Raw genomic sequence first — 12213 nt, forward strand, 5'->3', positions numbered from 1 at the left:
ATAAGGGCCAATATCTAGTACAATCCCCAAAGAAAGAGATCATGAGAACAGTATTGTATTTATACACAGGGTATTAATAGAGGTTAAATGTCCACTTGGGGAAAAGAGTAACTAAACCTGGTAGAGAGTTCTTTGAAGTTTGCCAAAGGCTTCATTTATCTATAACACTACCCTCCAAAGTGGGGCAAGGAAAACCTGAAGACCTGTGATCTGAACTGAAAGAGGTCACAGGCTGATGCCAAAAGGTGTTCTGTCAACTAATTGGGTAGGAAGATAGGTTGTATCCAGGGTGAGCTAGAGCCGCTTCATACCAGCTTGAGAGAAAAATGATTGTTAAATTTTCAGTGTGAGCATTTATGCCTAGGAAATTAGTAAACATAATAAATTAGAGATTGATTTACTGTTTTCTTGATTGTCTAACTTAAAAAAATGATGGAGAAAATGTTAACAATGCAGATTGAATTTAAAAGTGTATTCTAAATATTTTTTTGAGAGCTGATTATTAAACATTTACCAACATATCCCCTTATCCCAACCTCCATGTAATAGCTAACCTTGGGACTTGTCTCTAACACAGCCATACCCACCCTTGACCTCCAACAATTTCCCCAATCCATTCTCTCTCTCTAGTATACATGTTTCTAGTATAAGGACTATTTGTGCCCAGTCTGTGGTAGAGCCTACCAAGCTTATATTGGTCTGATCAGCCACAATCAGACACAGTGTACCTTGACCCCAAGATACTGATGTCATTTTGGTCCTCTCTCAGAAGGAATGACAACAGCCAATCAACATGTTTCCTACCTCTCTCACTTCTGTGCCAAGCAATAGTTTTTCAGGCTAGTTATAATCCTACCACTACCTAAGACAACCAGAGAAATAGCTGCACATATGCCGCTGTGGGGGAAAAAATTCCTATCCCTGACCCTCATCACCTTGTAGCTGTAGTAGGTACCTCTCAGAAGATAGCTCTGGCCTCTGAGACAAGTCCCAGTGAGAGACCTGGTTCTTTATTTTTCAGTTTGGATGGGACAGAGTGATTTGTTCAGGATGAGCAAGTATAGATGGATTGTAACTTCTTACATTATGATTGCCCCCAAAACACACCCTTCTTTTAAATATTCTGTCCTTGTTGAGAGCACTGCCATCTTTCCAGTCACCTTTGATATCATCTTCCATGCATCCTCAGTGTCATTTTAGACTCTTCACTTTCTTTTGCTCCAATTATCTAAACTGTTGACAAATTCTGTCATTTCTAATGCCACAGTATCTTTCATATATACCCCCGTTCACTTGACTCACACAGCCATTGCCCTAGTATAGGCCCTTTTCATGGCTCACCTAGCTTTTTTTGCAATGGCCTTGTAATTGTTCTACCTGCCTTAACTCCCTTGTTTTAACTAACCCATCTTTTATACAGCTTACAGATTGATTTTCCTAAAGAACACGTCTGGCTATGCTATTTCCCTGCATAGTAAACTCCATTGGTTCCCTAAAGACTTTAAAATCAAATATTGTTTCCTTCAGTGATTTATCTTATCATTTTTATTTTCCTAAATTCCTATGTACACAGAAATGTTGTAGCAGTAGTACATGTGTTTATGCACACATATGTAAAGTGTATATCTGTATATATGTGTGTGTATGTGTGTATAATTTAAATCTATCTATATCTAGGCCTTGCATAAAGCTAGATATTCACATATTGTCTCAGACATTAGAATGCCTGTGTGTTGGCAGTCAGGATTTTTTTTGCCTTTCTTTGTATTCACAACACTTAGTACACAATAAATGGGCCGTAAATAGTTGTTGACTATTAGACTGATTATATATTATTTATAAATGAGTAAATATACACATATTGGAATTGTGTGCACAAAATGTTTTCATTGATGGGAAATATGATCAGAAAGGTTGGAGAACAATTGATCTATGAGGTCATAGAATATTACAAACTTTAAATAGATGATTTAGAGTTTGGAGGCTAAATCAGATCAACTGCATAGCCAATTGGATCAGTTGTGCATAAACCAGTCACTGACATAGCCAAAGTAAATTATTTAACCTAGTATTTATGGTCCTCTACATTCTGGGACCAACTCTACTTTCCAGCATCATTTTATATACTACTTCTCCAACCTTAGAGAATGTGGATGTTCCCATGAGACCCCTTTCCCATATGTACAACCTTTGTGTCTTTTTCTAATGTTATTTCCTAAGCTTGGCATACTTGTTACCTACCCCCCTTCCCAATACAATTATTACCCATCTTTTAAAGCACAACTCAAAACAGAAAACCTTTTCTGATCCTTACCACTCTCCAGTTCTGCCTAACATAGCACTTTGCTTGTGTCTTAGGTTCTTTTCATTTATTATTTTACCTTAAAAATTTGAGTCCCTTATCAACTGCAAGAGGATAAGGACTATGTTTTAATCAGGGATTTCTAGTTCCCTGGGTCATTTCCCTCTGGACCCAGTTGGCCCTTAATGAATGTCTACTTGAATTGAAACCAGATTAAGTGACTTTATATACACAACCAGATTTTGCCACATACCCCAAAGAATGACTTTGCTGTAGAATATTGTGGAATTTATGGTGAGTGTTGTGTACTCCTGAAGCAATACTCAGGAAAAAGAACAGTAACTATTAAGAGACAACATAACAAGGAAGAGATTTATTTGTGTTTCAAAATAGCAGAATTGAATTTTGTCACAAAATTAAGTCATGCCTATTTAAGCAGAAAGTCACTTCCTTGAGTGCACACTCTGATGTCAGTAAAACAAGAAAGTACTGACTCTTTAGAAAGTCCTTCTGAAGCTCTAAGAATAGGCATTTGATCACCAATGAGCTGTTCTTTGATTTTTTTCTTTTTCTTTTTTTTTTTCCATGTGAGCATAAGAAAGATACATGTTGAAAAGTCATAGACAAATTCAGGAAATTCTAGCTATAGCTGAACTCTATCATGCTGAATTTTCACTTTAATTTCAGTATTCTTTCCCAAGCAACAAGTGGCCCTTCTCTGAATCCAGGAGGGTCTATTTAACTAACACTCATCACTCTGCACTTAAAACACAGCTTTTATGTATTTCCAGGTGTTAGCTGCTTTGTTAAAACTGGAGTGCCCCCAGAGTTATAAAGCCTAAGCACTCCACACCTGGTCTGTTAGGCGCTGACATATTAGGGGGAAAAGGCAAGAATTTGGGTTAACCTACGTACTTTCCTGCATTTAGAAATCAGCACTGAGTAAAAAATCAATAGAAGATTGCAGAAATGTTTATTTTGAGGGTTTTTTTTCCAAGTGACTGTTTAACCCATTTATTTTGCATCTTAAAAGCTATGTAATAAAGCTGGGTTTTCCCTTTTACTGTATGTACATGTCGTGTGTTTATTGTGGTCTTGGGGATATCACAAGGGCAACTCCTTTTACCAGATGGTAATCAATGACAGGGATTAAATTTCAGACTTACTTTTTAAAAGTTTCACCTGGGTACCCTCATTTTTTTAAAACTTGTATATAAACATGTAGAAAATACCTGATACTGACTCTTTACAAGAATATGTAATTTAGAGTTCTATTTGACTCTTTGGCTTGATCATTTTATCCCATATAAAATATAAATCTTGGCCAACTGAAAACTTTCAATTTTTTTTTTTTTTGCTTTGGTAAAGCAGCATCATCTGTGCTTCATAAGAAGCTTACACTTAAATTTCTAATCTATGACCTGATTCTTCTGGTTCTAAATTACTCCATGATAATGCTGTGTTCTTTAGAAGGCTCATTAACTCTTCCAGGACAATAGGCATAGGACTCTTGGTTTCCTAGTGACCGGAGTTGACAAATTCTTCAACTCCAAAGTTTTTATTTTGTGAACAAACAAGTAGCCTTTGAACTAGAGGAGCCAGCTTCATTGCCCTTTAAAGTATCTAAACTATAGCCCTGGGTATTCATTTCATTTGTGTATGTATTTTGTAAATAATTGTAATAATATTATGAAATAGAAACAACACAAAGTACAAAGTCATGGGGAACAGCCAGGAGTGGGGGACAGATGGAGTACCTTGCTCAATATGTTCATCTGCTTCTAAATGGAAAGAGAGAAAAAAAAAACAGTAGAGTGAGCCATAATTTGTCCACCATATAACTCTACAAGAGAATTAAGCCTACTATATTGACTACGTGATGACATTCTGCAGAACACCCACTATGCAGAACTTCAATCTACAGCTGTTGTTAAGCTATATTTTTTGAATTTTAAAAGAAAAAGTCAATTTTTTTAAAAGTTCAGGCTTTGTCACAAATAGGACATGTTACAGTGGAAGTTTTGAAGCATGAAGTTTGAAAGCAAAGAATGTTGCTTTCTTGACATCAATGAAGCAGTGTATTTATTCTAACAACTGTTAGTCTTCAAAAAGGGATGATTTTCTTCCTACCCCATCCGTCTTTTTCCTTTGAGATGAGTGTTTTACAAATTTTTAGCCCAAGTTTATTCTGAATTTCTAGAACCAGTTTCTTAGAAGCAAAATTCTGGCTTCCCTATTACTCTTTAAATTCTGTACATCGTCAAATATTTGTAGCTTTTAACACTTAAAAAATTCAAAACAAGCAAAATTTAAGTGTCACACTTTTAGGAACAAGTTTATCAAAGAGGCAGAAACCTTTAAACCACTAATTTAATTGAGAGAATATTTAAATTAAAAAGGTAGAGTGTTGTCCTATCATGTCCATTAGAGGTGTGGAACACCACTAGTCAGGCAGTGCACGCAGCATATAGCCCACAGCATTCCTCTAGAAACCGATTAAAATATAATTGGGAAATATTTAACAACATAACTAAAAATACTCTAAAACACAGATAATGTTAATATTTGGTTATCTCAGTCAATATGCAGCCCTAAGGGATTCTTTTTTACCATTTAGTGGCACCGTTTCTATTTGAGGTTGACACTACTGATTTATGTAATAATATCAAGAAGCTGTTCTGAGAATTACTTGACATCTTTCCAATAAACTGTGTACATAATGTGTAAGCTGATTGTCCTGTTTAAGGAAGTAAAAGGCCTTTAGTAATGTGTCTCCATGCTGTAGTATTTTAGAGAGAATGAAGCATACCTGACCAAAACAGGAAAAATAATTCAAGACGGAGGTCAAGAAGAAAAGGAGGTAGAGAATTGAAACCAGAGCTAAAGTCTTATCTTATCATGTTCTATTTAGTATTATAGTGATTTGTGTGTAAGTGTCTCTCTCCATTCTATATTTTAAGCTCCATGAGGAAAGGGACCAGAAGAGAAGCAAAAAGGAAAAATGAATCCTAAAAACTACACTCATCATTAGACTATTCTCAAAGGAGATGAATTTAACCTGAGCACAAAGTACCCTGCCATATTCAATAGATTGAGAAAGATGATCCCCAGGAGCCAAAAGAAAGACAATACAGAACTTGAACTTGTTAGGTATACAACACGCAGAAGCAAATGTTCCTTTGAGCCTAATGTTCCATAAACACAAACACCCCAACTGCTAGGGTAAAGATTTGCTATTTGCTAAAAAAAACAAAACAAAACAAAACAAAACAACTTCCAGGAAAACTGGAAAGCAATATGGTAAAACTTAGGTTTAGACCAACACTCATATGTTATACCAAGATTTATTTTTAAAAGCCTTTAGAGTCAGGGAATCTAGGTTCAAACTCCTCTCCTGTATGACCTCAAGCAAAGCTCTTAATATTCCTGGGCCTCATTTTCATAATCTGTAAAATGAAGGTGTTGGGCTAGCTGGAAAATGCCATGAAAATGATCTCCAGGCCTAGAAAGAAAAAAGAAAGTTTGTGGTAGTTGGTGAGCCTCTGCTAACTGATCCAGAGGAAGCCATGCCTTCCTAAGAGGAGGCCAATGGAGATTAAACCTCTTATTCCTGGGTAGGGTATTAGGTAGTGAGTGAGTGCTCATTACCCCTGCTCCCTATATCAGAGGGTCCTAGTGGGAAAGGGGGTGTGGTTGAGAACTTCAGGAGAGGTGGAAAGGAAAAGAGGTAAATGATGTACATATTCCCTACTCAACTGCCCTGATTATGGATAAGGTCACTTATTAGGAAGAAGAGGGTTTAGGGAAGAGAAAGAGGAGGAAGCCGGTACAATGTCTACAAATATTGGCAATTTGGTCATTCTGATGCCACTGTAGGGCTGGGAGAAGACATTGTAGAAAGAGACCAGAAGTTATTGATAATCTCTCTGATGCATTTGGTACTGTTGATATCCTCCTCCTGGAGCCTCTATCAATTTTTTCTGAAATTGCTGTCTCTTGGTTCTCCAGCCTATCTGAATGATCCTTTGCTGTTTCTTTATCTAGATCACACCCACTTCTCATGGATTTTCCCTCCTCCCGACAACCCAAGGCTCTGTCCTGGACCCTCCTCTCTATTTCCTGCATACTTCCTCACTTGGTGATCTCATCAGTTTTCATGAGTTCGGTTATCATTTTTATGCATGTGATTTCCCAAATTTATATATCCAGCCCTAGTCTCTCCCCTGAACTCTGTCCCTACATCACTAATTTTGTATATCTTGACGGCATCTCAAATTCAACATGTCCAAAATAATCTTTTCTCCCAAACTGTGTTTTCATCTCTTTCACCCTTAAAGTTGGGACTTTGGCAGTGAAAGAAGACTATAGGAAATGAATAGCTAGGGATGTAGATATTCAAAAGGGAGATATTGTTTATAGAATCCTGGCTTAAGATATTGGAATGATGGTGTTGCAGATAGGAATGGAATGCATTTCACCAGAAGTGCATGTTTAACCCCTGCCTAAACCTGCTTGAGAGGCAATTCAGTATAGGAGAGTCTTGGGTTCAGATCCTGCTTCTGGCCTACAATATCTTTGTGGTCATGAACAAGTTTCTTAACCTCTTGGAGCTTGTTACTTCAACTGCAAAATAAAGAGAAGACCTGTAGTACTTACCTACCCCCTGGGTTTATTTTGAAGCTCAGACAGCGTAATGTTTGTAAAAGCACTTTGGAAACAGTTAAAGAGCTAAAGAAATATTAGGTATGACTTTCAAGGCTTTAATCCATAAATGGATATAGGAATACAAATAGGCAGATATAATAATACTTTTCTTACTACTGGTTGTTTCTTATAACTGTTTTTTTTTTACATTTTAATATCTGGTGAATAAATGAAGAATATTGAGTCTGACAAAAAAGAAAAACAAAGCAATACACAATAATTCACAGGAGTATAAAGCTAGGAAGCAGGTCAAAAATAAACATATAACATTGGATAATTATATCATAATGCTCAGAGAATGGTTAGTTTTGTTTAAAGTGAACTTGGGATTTTACTGCAAAGAGGTAAATAAAACCTTATAGATATCATCAAGACTGAGTAGTCTAGGACTCACAAATGAAATAGAGCAATGAGAGTAATACATAAGAAAGGAAAAAGCATGTAAATAATACATGTATGCATACACATACTCACATTTTTATAGATATGTATATATGTATATACATATATATGTGTATGTACATACATTTTATATCTCTGTACACACCAGTGTGGAAGTCTGAAAACTTCAACAAATATTTATGAAATAGGTAATAAGCAGAGAATGACTAGCACAACAATATATGTGAAATGATCCTTGCCTTTTGGGAACTTATATTTTTTGGGAGAAGGAATGATTATGGAGAAGAGCATTTGCATGAGGATGAGGGCAAAGAGCCAAAAGTCACATCATTGTGGAAATGTATTAGGGACTACCCACCAGCTAAAGGAAACAGAAGATACTTTCTTATTATAAAATTGACTTGTTGACAAGATAGAAATGAGAGACTTTAACAAACTGTAATTTTGTGAGGATTCTCATATTTTTGAGCCAGAAAATCTGAGAAATTCCTGCCTTACCTAGCTGTTAATTTTATCTTTTCAATAATAGAGAAAGTGATGAATAAAATTGGCCATTTGAACCTAAACTGAAGCATGATGAGGAACTCATTTTTGATATGGAAGGCATGAGATCCTTGAGAGAAAGTGGTCATGTCAATATAAAATTTAAGATTGACAAGGAAGGAAAATTCTGTCCATATTCCGAGGTATATCCTGGAGTAGTTAGTTAAACTCAAATAGAAACAGGGGTCACTAAACCACACATAAGATCCCTGCAGGCCACATATTGACTTAGAAAATCATATATTAATATTATCTGTGGTTTATTATGTTTTTATTTATTTTGTTAAATATTTCTCATCACATTTTAATCTGGTTCAGACCTCACTTGAAAGTATTGTGGACTGCATACTACCCACAGGACAAGTGTTTGATACTTCTGACCTAGACTATAAGAAAACATTTTTTTAAGTTCAGAGAAAAACTAAATATGATCCCTGGCCTGAGACTCTGAAAGAGAATATGAACTGAGAGGGCTAAGCCTCTCTAAAATGATATTTTGATAGTACAATATCATCAGATCCCTATGAAGACAAAAAGAGGAAGCATCTAAAGTGACATGTAATTTCAAAGAAGTTCAAAGAAATAGAAATGATTTCAATTTAAGCCTTTCTTTGATGCACCTTAATTCAATCCAATCCAATTCTTAAACATTTTTAATGCCTACTGTATGCAAGACACTCCTAAGCTCTAGAGGTAAAAAAAAAAAAAAAATGAAAATTACCCCTTTTGTCAAGGAGCTTATATTCTAATGTTCTATTGGGGTTATCCAATATGTAAGAAACTAAGTATATATGGGATATCACGAGAATGAAGGAGAGAGTATTAACACATAAGCATATCAAGGAATCAGAGCATTTCTTATCTATAGGAAACAGCATCTGGACTAAGCTTTGAAGGGTACTATGAATTCTCAGAGAGTGAGTTGGAAAAAAGAAGTACATTCTAGGCATGGGTGACATAAGGAGGCAGAAAATAGGGTGCTAAGTTCAGGGAACCTTTAGTAGGCCAATTTTTCCTGGATATAGGGTATGTGAAGGGGAATAATGTACAATAAGCCTGGAAACACAGGCTGAAGCTTTGTTGTTAAGAGCTTTAAATGAAGTCAATTCAAAGAGAATTTATGAAGTGTCTACTATCGTTGTTGTTATTGTTGTTCAGTAGCGTCTTCATGATCCCATGGACCATAACATGCTAGGTCCTTCTATCCTCCACTATCTCTTGAAATCTGTCCAAATTCATGCTTGTTGCTTGCATGACACTACCTATCCATCTCATCCTTTGCTGTCCTCTTTTCCTTTTGCCTTCAATCTTTCCCAGCATCAGGGTCTTTTCCAATGAGTCCCATCTTCTTGTTATGTAGTCAAAGTAGTTAAGCTTCAGTTTCAGTATTTAACTTTCCAGTGAATAGCCTGAATTGATTCCTTTAAGTATTAGCTGATTTGATCTCCTTGCTCTCAAAAATATTCCCCAGCACCACAATTTAAAAGTGTTGTTTCTGTGGTACTCAGCTTTCCTTATAGTCCAACTCTCACAGTCATATATTGCTGCTGGAAAAGCCATGGCTTTGACTATATGGACCTTTGTGGGTAAGGTGATATGTCTGCTTTTTAGTATGCTGTTCAGATTTGAAACAGCTTTCCTTCCAAGAAACAAGTGTCTTTTAATTTCATATCTGCAATCAATGTCTGTAGTGATCTTTGAACCCAAGAATATAAAACCTGGTGCTGCTTCCATTTCTTCCACCCTCTATTTGCCAGGAAATAGTGAAACCATTTGCTAGGATCTTAGGTTTTTTTTTTATGTTAAACTTCAAGCCACCTCTTCCACTCTCCTTTTTCACCCTCATCAAGAGGCTTCTTAATTCTTCACTTTCTGCCATCAGAGTGGTATCATCTGCATATTTGAGATGGTTGACATTCTTCTAGCAACCTTAATTATGGCTTTTGATTCATCCAACATGGCATTTTGCATGATGTACTCTACATATAAATTAAATAAATAAGGTAACAATCTATAGTCCGGTCATACTCCTCTTCCAATCTTAAACAACCAGTTGTTCCACGTTCAATTCTAACTGTTGCTTCTTGGCCCTCCTACAGGTTCTTCAGGAGATGAGTAAAATAATCTGGCATTTCCATCTTTTAGGATTTGACACATTATGTTGTGATCCACACAGTCAAAGGCTTTAGTGTACTCAATGAAGCAGAAGTAGATTTTTTTCTGAAATTCCCTTGCTTTCTCCATAATCCAGTGAATGCTAGCAATTTGGTCTCTAGTTCCTCCGCTTCTTTGAAAACCAGCTGCTCTTCTGGAAAATTCTTGGTTCACATATTGCTGAAGCCTAGCTTGTAGAATCTTAAGCATAACCTTGCTGGCATGTGAAATGAGTGCAATTGTTCGATAAGAACATCCCTTGACCTTGCCCTTCTTTAGACTTGGGATGTAACCTGATCTTTTCCAATCCAGTGGCCCCTGTTGAGTTTTCCAAATTTGCTGTCATATTGATTATAGCACTTTAATAGCATCATATTTTAGGATTTAAAATAGCTCAGCTGTAATTCCATCACCTCCACTAGCCTTATTGCTGCCAATGCTCCCTAAGGCTCACTTGACTTCATTCTCCAAGATGTCTGGCTTTAGATTAGTAACCACACCATAGTGGTTACTGGTGATGTTGAGATTTTTATTGTATAGTTCTGTTGTGTATTCTTGCCACCACTTCTCAATCTCTTCTGCTTCTGTTAAGTCCCTAGCATTTTTGTCTTTCATCATGCCCATTTTTGCATGAAACATTTCCTTGATATCTCTAATTTTCTTGGATAGATCTCGTCTTTCCTATGCAATTGTTTTCTTCTATTTCTTTCCATTGCTCATTTAAGAAAACCTTATCTCCCCTTGTTACTCTCTGGGATTCTGTATTCAATTAGGCATGTCTTTCCCTTTCTCCTTTTCTTTCATTTTCCTTCTTTCCTCAGCTATTTTTAAAGCTTCATCAGATAGCCATTTTGCTTTCTTGCTCTTCTTTTCCTTTGGAATGTTATTTTTTTGTTGTTGTTGCTGCCTCCCATACAATATTACCAACTTCTGTCCATAGTTCTTCAAGCACTCTATCTATGAGATCTAATCCCTTAAATCTATTCATTTCCTCCACTTAATATTCACTAAGGATGTCATTTAGGTCATAACTATATGGTCTGATGGTTTTCCCTTCCTCAATTTAAGTCTGAATTTTGCAATAAGAAGCTCATGATCCGAGTCACAGTAAGGTCCTGGTCTTGTTTTAACTGACTGTGTAGAGCTTCTCCACCTTTGACTGCAAAGTATATAAACATTCTGATTTAGATATTGACCATGATGATGTCCATATGTACAGTAGCCTTTTGAGTTGTTGAACAGGAGCAAATTATCTTGACAAAATTCCATAATTCTTACCCGGCTTCATTTTGTATTACAAGACCAAACTTGCCTGTTATTGCAATTTTATTTTGATTTCCTACTTTAGCCTTCCAATCCTCTATGATGAATGTGACATCTTTTTATGTTATTTCTAGATATTGTAGGTGTTCATAGAACTGACCAACTTTGACCTTTTTGGCATCAGCGTTTGGAGTATAGACTTGTATTACTGTGATGTTGAATAGTTTGCCTTGTATTGAAACATATATCCTTCTATCATTTATGAGGTTATACCCCAAGACTGTTTTTCTTATCATTTTATTGACTATGAGGGCTATTTCATTTCTTCTAAGGAATTCTTGCCCACAGTAGTGTATGTAATGGTCACCTGAATCATATTCACCCATTCCCATACATTTAAGTTAACTGACACACCCAAGGTGTCAATGTTTAATCTTTCCATCTTCTGTTTGACCACATCCAGCTTACCTTGGTTCATAGATCTTACATTCCAGGTTCCTATGAATATTGATCTTTACATGTTGAACTTTCCTTTCCACAAGTGAGCTTCCTTTCACCTTTGACTCAGCTTCTTCATTAATACTGAAGCTACCTCTACTTGTTTTCCTGTCTTTCCCTTTTTTGTTGTTTGTCCTTTATTCTCAAAGAGGATCATGACATCAGGAAAGTGTCTTGTCTTGCAGGTGAATTGGAGTTAAGTGAGGCAGGGCTGTGCAAAGTCACCAACCTCACTCTCTCCTCCAGAGCCATCTGGGTCCAGTGGCAAGATACAGATCAGGAGGACTTGAGATGAGGTAAGTTCAGTGTGGAGTTTGTGTAGCTTAATATGCCTCTGGGATGCCCTG

The sequence above is a fragment of the Vombatus ursinus genome, unplaced genomic scaffold (assembly GCF_900497805.2).
Source record: "Vombatus ursinus unplaced genomic scaffold, bare-nosed wombat genome assembly UNPS02014830.1, whole genome shotgun sequence".
Lineage (NCBI taxonomy): Eukaryota > Metazoa > Chordata > Mammalia > Diprotodontia > Vombatidae > Vombatus > Vombatus ursinus.